The sequence below is a fragment of the Phoca vitulina genome, unplaced genomic scaffold (genome assembly GCF_004348235.1).
Source record: "Phoca vitulina isolate PV1807 unplaced genomic scaffold, GSC_HSeal_1.0 scaffold41, whole genome shotgun sequence".
NCBI lineage: Eukaryota > Metazoa > Chordata > Mammalia > Carnivora > Phocidae > Phoca > Phoca vitulina.
Window position 1 is genome coordinate 12,206,342 of NW_022589744.1, and position 10,844 is coordinate 12,217,185.

Genomic DNA, 10,844 nt, shown 5'->3' on the forward strand with positions numbered 1-10,844 from the left:
CTGACATCAACGGGTTTTTAAGGACCTATAGGTCAGTCCCAGCCGGCAGAATCAGCCTCCCAGGGAGCATGTGAGACATGCACGTTCTCAGGCCCGCCCCAGCCGGTTTCAGAAGCCTGCATTAGCAAGAACCCCAGGTGATGCCACACACATTAGCCTTTCAAAGTGCTGGTCTAGACTCCATGTATCCGTGCTCTCCCCACCCTCCTGCCACCCCTGGTGAGCAGTGTCAAGTCGACGGTGCCCGATTCCTTCGGAGTAACAGGCCGGGCATGCTTATGCCCGTCGGCAGGACGCCCCCCAGAGCGCGGAGGCAGGCAGAGCACAAAGCCTAAACTGCGTGCCCGGTTACTGTGCAGCTGGGGCGGCATTCCATCTCCGGCAGAGGAGCCTCACACTGAAGACTCAACCATCTCCATTCACGAACTCACACGTGTGAATGTAGGTCTGGCAAGTGTTTTCAGCGGGGTTGTTAGAGCTGCTCCTTGTGACAACCTCGAGAGATGGGCGTTATACCATTTTATAAGCTGAGAAACTGAAGCTCAGAGAGGATGGGTGCTTCCACCAAGGTCTTGAAGTTACTACAGACGCTAGAACTCGGACGGCTTCTAAATGTTAAGCGGGTGCTTTTTCCAGATTATTCAGAGCTTGCACTGAGGACTTGGAGGAAACCCAGAATGGCACCAACCAGGGAGACTTTTCACTGGCTTCACGAGACACGGCCTCAGTTCTCATCCCAGTCCAGGCTCCTAGGGAGCCTGTGGCCAGCAGAGTGTTTCAATTTCTGCTGGGTTTTAAGCCCAGACACAACTGCATTTCAGCCACAGCTGACACCAGCTCTCGCCAGCTTTATCCTCGCCTGCTAGGCTCCTACTCTGCCTGGGGAGCTTCGTGATGGAAGGTGCTGAAACAGTCCACTACAACATGGCGTACTTTGATTAATCTGCTCTTCCTAGTGTCGGGACACCTACGTGTCTCAGTCCTGTAGCAATTATTCTCTCTCAAAAGAGCCCAGGCTGGACAATAAATTACATGGTCAACTTACCTACTACCCTAAGGGGAGTGTCAGCTGCCAGGTGCCCACACAGTTCCAACACAGACCACAAAGTGTCTGGGAAAAGGCTACGAATACTCCTTGTAGGTGAATGGGAAGGATATGGTCATTAACTCAAACGCTTCCCATGAAAATGCATGTGAGCCATTCAGAATACAAGCTTTCACTGCATATAAGGAGTCACTGTCTTGGTTTCTCAAGAAGCTTCCAAGCCAGGGAGAGGGAGCTCAAGTGTGTCGTTTAAGCGCCGTGGAGCATCAGAGGCAGAGAAGAGCACATGTGAACGGGGGAAGCAGATGAGACGCAGTCTACTGAAGGGGCAGGAGATTAAGTGTGAGCCATGGGCGAGGAGCCCTGAGTGACAAGCTAAGGCACGTCAGGAGGCTGGGTCCTGACACATCCAAGCAGTCTTCTGGAAGGTCAGCCGGTGGTGCTGCGGGCTGGGCTGAAGGAGGGCCTAGCGACAGGGAGACCAGACGAGATCAGTCCAGGCACGAGACCATCAGAGAGCGAGCCCGTGTTGCAGCTCGGAAATGCAGAGGATGCAAGAGGCATTTCGAACAAAGATTTGATGACAAATTAGAATGGAAGCCTGACGCCAAAGGCACAGGCAACAAAGAAACAGACAAACTGGACTCATGAAAATTAAAACAACATTATAATGCACTAAAAGACACTATCAACCTAGTAAAAAGGCAACCACAGAATGGGAGAAAATATCTGCAAATCATGTATCTGATAAGGGATTAAATATCCAGAATATAGAGAGAGCTCCTGCAACTCAACAACAAAAAAGCCCCGAACAACCCCATTTAAAAATGGGAAAAGGACTTAAACATTTCTCCAAGGAAGGTACTTAAATGACCAAGAAACACATGAAAAGATGCCCAACCTTACTAGTCATTAAGTAAACACAAATCAAAACCACGGTGAGATATGACCTCGCACCCATTAGGATGACTACTATAAAAAAATCAGAAAATAACAAATGTCGGCTAGAATGTGGAGAAACCGGGATCCTTGCACACTGCCGGTGGGAATGGCACATGGTGCAGCTGCTGTGGAAAACAGTATGGCAGTTCTTCAAATAAAAGTAAAAATAAAATTACCATATGATCCAGCAATTCCACTTCTGGGGATATACCCAAGAGAACTGAAAGTTGGATCTCGAAGAGACACTTGCACACCCATGTTCATAAGCTGCGCTATTCACGACAGCTAAGCCCGGAGAGCACCTGAGTGTCCGCTGATGGCGGGATGGATAAGCCTAAAGCTGCAGATACAATGGACTTTCTATCACTCTTTAAAACGAAGGGAATTCTGACCTATCCTACAGCATGGATGAACCTTAAGGCTATTATACTAAATGAAATAATATTTCACGTCAGAAAGTAGAATGGTGGTGGCCAGGGGCTGCCGTGGGGGGAAACAGGGCATTGTTTAGCGGGCATCAAGGTTCAGTTTTACAAGACGACTAGAGGTCTGGAAACAGGATGGTGATGCCTGCACATTATGAATGTATTACTACCACTGAACCGCACATTTACTTTAGAATGGGGGCCCAAGAAGGTACATTTAAAATGATCCCAAATATTCTGGAATTTTAGAAGACATAAGCTGAAGTATTTAGAGGTGTCTGCCATCAGGTCTGCTTCTAACTTACCAAACGGCTCCGGCGAAAATGGATTTACGCACATTCACACATACAGGTAAAGCACAGATGACAGAATGTTAACTGCTGACTCATGATGGTTGGTAATCAGTATTCACTGGCCTAGTCTTTCAACTTCTCTGTATGTTTTAAGATTTTTCATCATCAAAAGTTGGAAAAAGGAATTTTTTTAAATGCCACAGACCTGGGGGTGGGAAGGGCAGTTACACTCATGAGACTTTACAGCCACAATGTCTGCAGTTCTAGATGACAGGAGCTGTTAGGTAAGGGGTGCGGAACGTGGCGCGGGTGTGGAAGCCACGTGAACGCAGGGACGGCTGCAGCCCTGTGGGGAACAAGAGCCCCAAAGAAAAGACAGGAAGGCGGCGAGGGGAGTAAGAACATGATGTGGGAAGAAGTCTCACAGAGAGAAGAGGAAAAAGGCTAAAGAGAAAAATTCAGTACAGTCTGGTATACGGAAGCCAACAGAAGAAAGTTTCCAGTGCGAGGGCAGGACTGACCACAACCAACAAGGCTGACGGACCCAAAGGACAAGAACTAGGGAATCGTTGGTAAATGCAGTAATTGGGAATCCACTAGTCCTCTGTGACCTTCAGGAGAGCCGTTGGCATCCAGTGGTGAGAGGCCAGGGAGAGGCTAAGGGGCTCATGGGTCGTGAGGAAATGGAGCAGACAGCCCTCGCGAGCGGCAGAGTGCTGGGGTGCCCCAAAGCATGCTGAGCGTAGGGAGAAACGCTCTTTCTTCTATTTGAAGATGATATCATCAACCTTCAGGGCCCTCAAACTCCCTTAAGTAATTAAACAGAGCAGACAAATAAGGGGATGCTTTCAGCACGGAGTATGTCTGCTCCTGATGCTCCTGGAAGCGTGTCTGCTCCTTCCCACCTGCACCTAGGAGGGCCAGCAAGTCGTCCTGTGAACACGCCGGTCACAGCAGTGTCACCAACCGTCACCACAGCAGCAGCTCCCACAAAAAAGATCAAAATTAAAACAAGGTGGAAAAACCTCATCAGAGCCGCTGAGTGTGAAAGACCAGCTCTCACTTGCAGGATGCAAGTGAAGAACACTCTTTTTAAGACTGCAGGAAATCTCTCCTGCTAGCTGGGGTTTTTCATTTTATTATTGGATAGGATTGACGACTTTTTCTTTCTTTCTTTTTCTATTTTTTTTTTTTTTAGCACTACTTAGTTTTTTTTTTTTTTTTTTTGTGAAGATTTTATTTATTTATTTGACAGAAAAAAACACACGAGAGAGGGAACACAAGCGGCGGAGTAGGAGAGGGAGAAGGAGGCTCCCCGCTGAGCAGAGAGCCTGATGCTGGGCTCGATCCCAGGACCCTGGGATCAAGATCTGAGCTGAAGACAAACGCTTAACGACTGAGCCACCTAGGCGCCCCAGCACTACTTAGTATCTTAAACTTAAAAATTTTTATATTGCCGTAGCTAGAATGAATCTTCACCAGATATAGCTATGCTATTGATTTAAACCATAAGTGATCTAGGATCTTATTCCTTTGACCTAACTACAAAAAATGTTTCAGTCTCAAAATATACAAACCCCTCGACCAAACAGTCAACCAGATTTAACCCCAAAAGACCATTCACTCCAGTACGTATCACCTAGCTGAATACTTCTGAACAGTGTATCATTTGCCTTTACGTTTGTTTTATTTATTTATTTATTTATTTAAAAGGTTTTATTTATTTATTTGACAGAGAGAGACACAGTGAGAGAGGGAACACAAGCAGGGGGAGTGGGAGAGGGAGAAGCAGGCTTCCCACGGAGCAGGGAGCCCGATGCGGGGCTCGATCCCAGGACCCCGGGATCATGACCTGAGCCGAAGGCAGACGCTTAACGACTGAGCCACCCAGGCGCCCCTGTTTTTTTTTTTTTAAAGATTTTATTTATTTGAGAGAGAGTGCGAGCACATGAGGGGGGAGGGGTAGAGGGAGAAGCTGACTCCCCACCAAGCAGGGAGCCCCAAAGGACGCAGGGCTGGATCCCAGGACCCTGAGCCTAAGGCAAATGCCTAACCGACTGAGCCACCCAGGTACCCCTGCATTGATGTTTAAATCGAAAACTTGCTTTTCACAATCCTGCTTCAGAAGAACACAGTTTATCATCTGTGGGCAAAACTGACCAAAGGATCCATTCAACACGGTCAGCCCTGGGTTGAAGGACAGGTAATCCTCAACCTCAGAGTGCAGCTGAAGAGCAAAACAAGAGCAAATAACCTTGGAGTAGATAAATTCAGAGGCCTATCCATTAACATGATTCAATTTTCTTCTGAACTACAAAAATTTCCAGTAAGCGTTTTGCTCCTCCCTGCCTATAACCACACATATGTCAGGTGGTTCCTAATACAGCCCCCTGAGTCCAGCAGAAATGTCAGAAACAGAAGCAATTCTGAACGTGTGCCCCACTCACTAGAGCTCCAAGTGTTGGATAGGCAACAGCCTTGAAAGCACGACCTTCTCAGGCCTGGTGCCCGGCCACTGGGCAGGTGGAGCCTCAGAAGGAGCTATAGTTAAAAACACCAAAATCCTAGTAAATATAAGTGAGAGCATCTTGTAAATGAAAAGGCACATTTCCCTCTTTTGATTATCCATTTAAATAAGCACCCTCCCACCCCCATGCAGAAGCAGGCTAAGCTCTGGGCAGGGAAACTCTGACAACTTCCGTCAGTCGAACAGGAGCACAGATCACGTCCTCCCGGTTAGAACTACAGGATGCCTCTTAAAAGAGATCACCCCAAATCCAACTCTGAGGGGACCACCAGGGGCAGCTGAAACCGATCCTGGGCCCAGCACTGTTGTGATGGGGATTCAGGTCACACCACTACAACCACACCCGTTTTGAAAGTACTGGCCCCACAGAGGGTCCACTGGACTCCATGAGGCCCTTGGGTAAAACAGTTAAAAAGCAAAATTTTTCTAGATGGAATGGGAAAATTAAAAAAAAAAAAAAAAGAAAGAAAGAAAAGAAAAGCAGGAATAACAATGAAGTGGGGATGGAGGGGGTGCAAAAGGACCTTTAATGTCCTAAAACAAAAACAAGGTGGAGAGCACAGTCAAATCCGGGGCAACTAAACAGGAAGGAACTGAGTGGCACTCAGCCTCTCTCCAAGGAGTCCTTCTGAACCTGTCTCATGACTCAGCATTCCCAGCGGGAGGGTGACAACAGCAGCGAGAGGGGACAGGTCTCTGGGGGCAGGACGTGCAGCTGGATTTCCTAATACCATTTCTAAGACAACACAGAAATGCTAGTTCCTTAGACTTTTGGTCGGGGGAATAAACCAGTGTTGGAATGAATCACACTTATAGAGACTGCTTTCATTCAACATCTAGGGGTACTCACAGGATCTCTAGAAATAAAATGTGCTTTCTGACAATTATTTTGAGAATGACTACGGGGTCAGGGAAGGAAAGATGCAGAACAGAAGCACACCGCAAGTGCCAATCTAGTGTCTCTCCCATTCTGCTCCCCAGCGTGATCTCCCTCTGTCTTTCCACCCATCCCAACACCCTGTTCCTTTCTCTCTCCTTACCTGTGGTTACATCCTCTCCACTAAGATTTTCAAGTGTTTACAGACTGGATGATTAATGCCAACCACAGGGTCTGTGACTCATGTTTAATCAGGGTGCTTGATATAGTAATGATCTATGAATCCTGAACTTAAACATTCTCAGGTGAGAGCAAACTACACTTACTTCAATTTGTAGTCAGGTTCCTCCACTTATGAGCAGTGTGACATCAGACAAGTTATTTAACCTTGCCCCCTCAGTCTCCTCTGAAATACACGGGTAATAATAGTACCTAATTCACAGGGTTGTTGGGAGCACTGAGTAATACAGTAAAGCACTCAGTGCCTGGCTCACAGTAACACTACATAATGTCTGTCCTTATTATTATTTTAAAATACAAAAGCAACACTCTACCATCCTTGTAATTCATTCTTTTGGAAACTTCCAAAAGATGTCTTCCAAATTCTGGAAAATATACACACGTATACATATATAGTCATTTGACATCCCGCCGCCACCCCCCGCCGGGAGGTTAGTGGACTTTGGCAGGTATTACTTTAAACGTGCATAAAGTTTCAGAGGAGGGAAGTTCATGAGTATTTATAGAAGTAGCTTAATATATCCACCAGGTCATGAGCAACAATGTGATTGATTAGTAGGAATTCCACCACCACTGAAACAAACCCCGCTGGGGCATCTTTTGCCTCTGGAGGGGTGGCTCTCCGTGATGCACAGAAGTGATCTCCTGAAGGGGTGGGGCTGGCATGGCCCCCTGTGATGCACAGAAGTGATCTCCTGAAGGGGTGAGGCTGGCGTGGCTCTCTGTGATGCACAGAAGTGATCTCCTGAAGGGGTGGGGCTGGCGTGGCTCTCTGTGACGCAGAGAAGTGATCTCCTGAAGGGGTGGGGCTGGTGTGGCTCTCCGTGATGCACAGAAGTGATCTCCTGAAGGGGTGGGGCTGGTGTGACTCTCCGTGATGCACAGGAGTGATCTCCTGAAGGGGTGGGGCTGGCGTGGCTCTCCGTGATGCACAGGAGTGATCTCCTGAAGGGGTGGGGCTGGTGTGGCTTTCCGTGATGCACAGAAGTGATCTCCTGAAGGGGTGGGGCTGGTGTGGTTCTCTGTGATGTACAGAAGTGATCTCCTGAAGGGGTGGGGCTGGCTCTGTCTGATGGACCTCAGGATGGTGGCGGCTAATAGCCAAGTGGCCATACCACCCAGCTACGCTTCTGGTTCAGGCTCGTTTCAGGGGCTAGAAAGACAGATCTTGTCTTTTATTGCAGTGAGAAAAATGAGGCAGTGACTAGGCCAAGGTCATTCAGAGTAGGTGACGGCTGGGAAGAGCACCCAGGGGTTTTGACTTCCAATCACAGGACACAAACACACATCCCTCATCTGGTGAAAGTGCCCTTGAGTGAAGCGGCAAGTCAGACAGAGACATAATCAAGGCACTGAGTCCCAGGAGTTAGAAAGGGGGAACCAAAGGACAAAGAATAAAATCACAGAACAGCTGTGCCAGTCTGCAAGTGCTGTGATCCTATCTGAATAAAATGCAATTAGATGCACTCAGTCCTGCATCTTGGTTAACCTTACATAATTTCTTCCTATTACATCACTAAGAACAATTGCTTTTAATGAGTCCAGCACCTGGACAAGTGAAGCAAGCAACCTTCACATGCTATGATGCTACATCTAAATAGTTTTCCCCAGGGAAATGTTGGCCTGAGTAGAAGCCAAAAATAAACTGAAAAGCCAATTCCTAAGGGACCTGTCATGAAGGATGCTACACACACACACAGAACCTTAGAAAAGCAGAGTGATCACAGACACAGCTTTAACTTAAAGACATTAAATCTCAAATCAGGAGAGACTCTGGATGTTGTGGCAACTTTAAGCAAAAGACAGCACACAAGAGATGGGGAAACTAAAGCATAAACAGGAAGCCCCCAAACTTGGACTGACAAACAGCAGTCTGTTCTCTTCCTAACAGGGGCCATTCTGTCCAACCATGACAGGTGGAGACCGGAAGGACCCACCATGTCTAGCCAGCGCTCAAGAAGGCAAAGAGACTGGCGGCATTTGGCTATATTCCAAAATGTTACTCAAGGATGGCCACTGAGAGGGAAAGGGTAAGTCACATAGAAGATCTCTGGGCAAATGGGAAAAGTTACAAGTGGGTAAGTCAGATGAAGGGGACAGGAGATTGAGGAAAGGAAGGAGCACAAGGTACGTGCTTGTTTTAAGTCCTAAAGAAGCTTGACTTTGGCTGCTGGAAGCTTCAGGAACTGGACCATAAATTCTGCAGTTTCAAGGAAGAGCTATTTCTTTTTTTTTTTTTTTTTTAAGATTTTATTTATTTATTTGACAGAGAGAGACATGGAGCGAGCACAAGCAGGAGGGAGCGGCAGAGGGAGAAGCAGTTTCCCCACTAAGCAGAGAGCCAGATTCGAGGCTCGATCCCGACCCTGGGATCATTACCTGAGCTGAAGGCAGACGCTTAACCTACTGAGCCACCCAGGCGCCCCTACTTATTTTGTTTCTGTTGATAATTTTCACTGAAGTGGCCAGGAGGGGGTAGACCTTGTTGGCCAGCCTCTTCATCTCTTTATGAATTTGTTCATTAAAACTTAAGAGACTAGTATTAAGCCTTTACTCATTGCCCAACAAATTAACCTGAAAACTACAAAAATACTCCACAGCCTACTAAACACTCCACATTAAAAGGGTACCATTAAAAAAAATTCCAATAGGTGGCAGCCCTAAAAAGAAGTATGTTTCTCAATACTGTCACCACCCTATTCTATCAGTAACTGGGTTCTCAAATCTCATAACCAAATTAGTGATGGAGTAGGAATCAGAACCTAAATGCTCAGCCTTGGTCTAACGGTCTCTCCTTTACAGCACACTGTCACCTCCACGGATTTATAAGGGGTGAGAGATGAGAAGAAAAAAAATCTTCCTACCACTTCCTAGACTGCAAGGTCCCACCCAGCACCCTAGTTGGGGTCATCTGTGCCTAGGGTTCATGGTGACCTACAGCTACCTATCAGGTATACAACCCCCCAAGCCCCCAAACAAACCTACTCTTCATTCCTACAAGAACCAGGTCTTGCCATCCACAAATGGACACTACACGCCACCGCTTCCTACAGTTCCTATGCCCTTTAGCTTTTGCTAAGCTCAGAAGCTCAGACACTCGTGGCAAAGAAAACACCACCACTGGAGCCACAATGGATTTCAACAACTTCAACGCAAATCACAAGAGGGCAGCTTCAAAATGTATCCAAGCTGGTGCCTTAAACTTGTTTTCTATTTAATTCCTAGATAGGTATTTTAAGTCAAACTTGGTATAATTACACACGGCGGGAGGAGGCAGACAGAACATAACTGTAAATAAAGTTAACCACCAAAGTCAAGATGAACAGAAACAACAACTGATAAACATGGCAGCTCCCGGTAGTGGAGCGTGGCCTGCCCGCCCAGTCCCAGGGCAGGAGGCCATGACACAGTGAAATGAGTTGCATTTCAAGAGTCACCAACCTCTAGAGAAGATGGTTTAGGGAAAAACATTTTTCAAAAACCCACAGGAAGACATCAGCAGCCATTCGTTAGTTAAGACAATGTAGAAACACTGTATAAAGAGCAAAAATCTTCTCTTTCCGACGTAACAACACCAGTGGTAATTTTTAACAAGCATTCCACTATAAAAGGTACAATTTTCCACATACTTTTCACACGAACTTAAAATTTCTTCCCGAGTCAGAGCGGCTAATGCCTGATCTGCATTTCTCTGAGGGGAAGCCAGGGGTCCTGTATGCGGATTTCTGTGTCTGTGGATGTGTGCACACTGGAAGGAGAAAGACCCTGCTGCTATCAAGTCACTCGTGCCACTAGGAAGTGGATCACAGGCTCTTCCTGGGAGTGGGGCCTCTTCCCCTGCCAAGAGCTGTTATCACAAACCCCCTTTGTAGCGTGGCAAGCCCTATTCCTCTGTGGCCTTTTCTCCCAGTGTGTGAGACACCCAGATTAACTTCTCAAGTGCCCTCCCCTGAAATCAGACCTGTCAACAGCCCAGGCCCGATTCCTGCTTAGAAATGTTTTCTTCAAGGGGAGAAGGAGGAGGAGACGAGGAAGGTGTGAAAGATACAGGGGTGTGTGCGTGCGTGTGTGAATCACTGATAGGAATTCACACTCAGGAGAACAAGACAGAAGAAGCCACCAAACCAACCTTGGTTCAAGGTTTCAGGTTTAAGATGATAAACCCCTTTGTCTGTAAAACTGCAATATTCACCAGCCTCACCCCAACAGCGTAAGGGAGTCTGATGTTTGCCTGACAGCCTCAGGTCAGGAAAAAACCTTGGGTTTCCAAATGGGTGGCTCTTGTCCATCCATGGTTCCACAGTATTTTTTTTTTTCTTCAAGAAGTCCAACTGCACTTGGGAGTCATCAATCCCAGTCGCAGCTGTCACATCCCCCCCACCCCGTACTATTAATACCACGGCTCTGATCGTTAATGATTTTACTCACAAAGTTCCCCGCAGCAATTAAAACAAGGCAACAAGGTAAAAAAAAAAAAAAAAAAAAAAAAAAAAAA

At 46.9% G+C, this 10,844-nt stretch overlaps 1 protein-coding gene across 2 annotated transcripts in view; it reads right to left on the reverse strand.

The window, feature by feature from the left end:
• The window catches only part of UBE2O (ubiquitin conjugating enzyme E2 O), a 57,246-nt gene that overhangs the window by 45,343 nt on the left and 1,059 nt on the right, over positions 1 to 10,844 (reverse strand). The window lies entirely within an intron of this gene.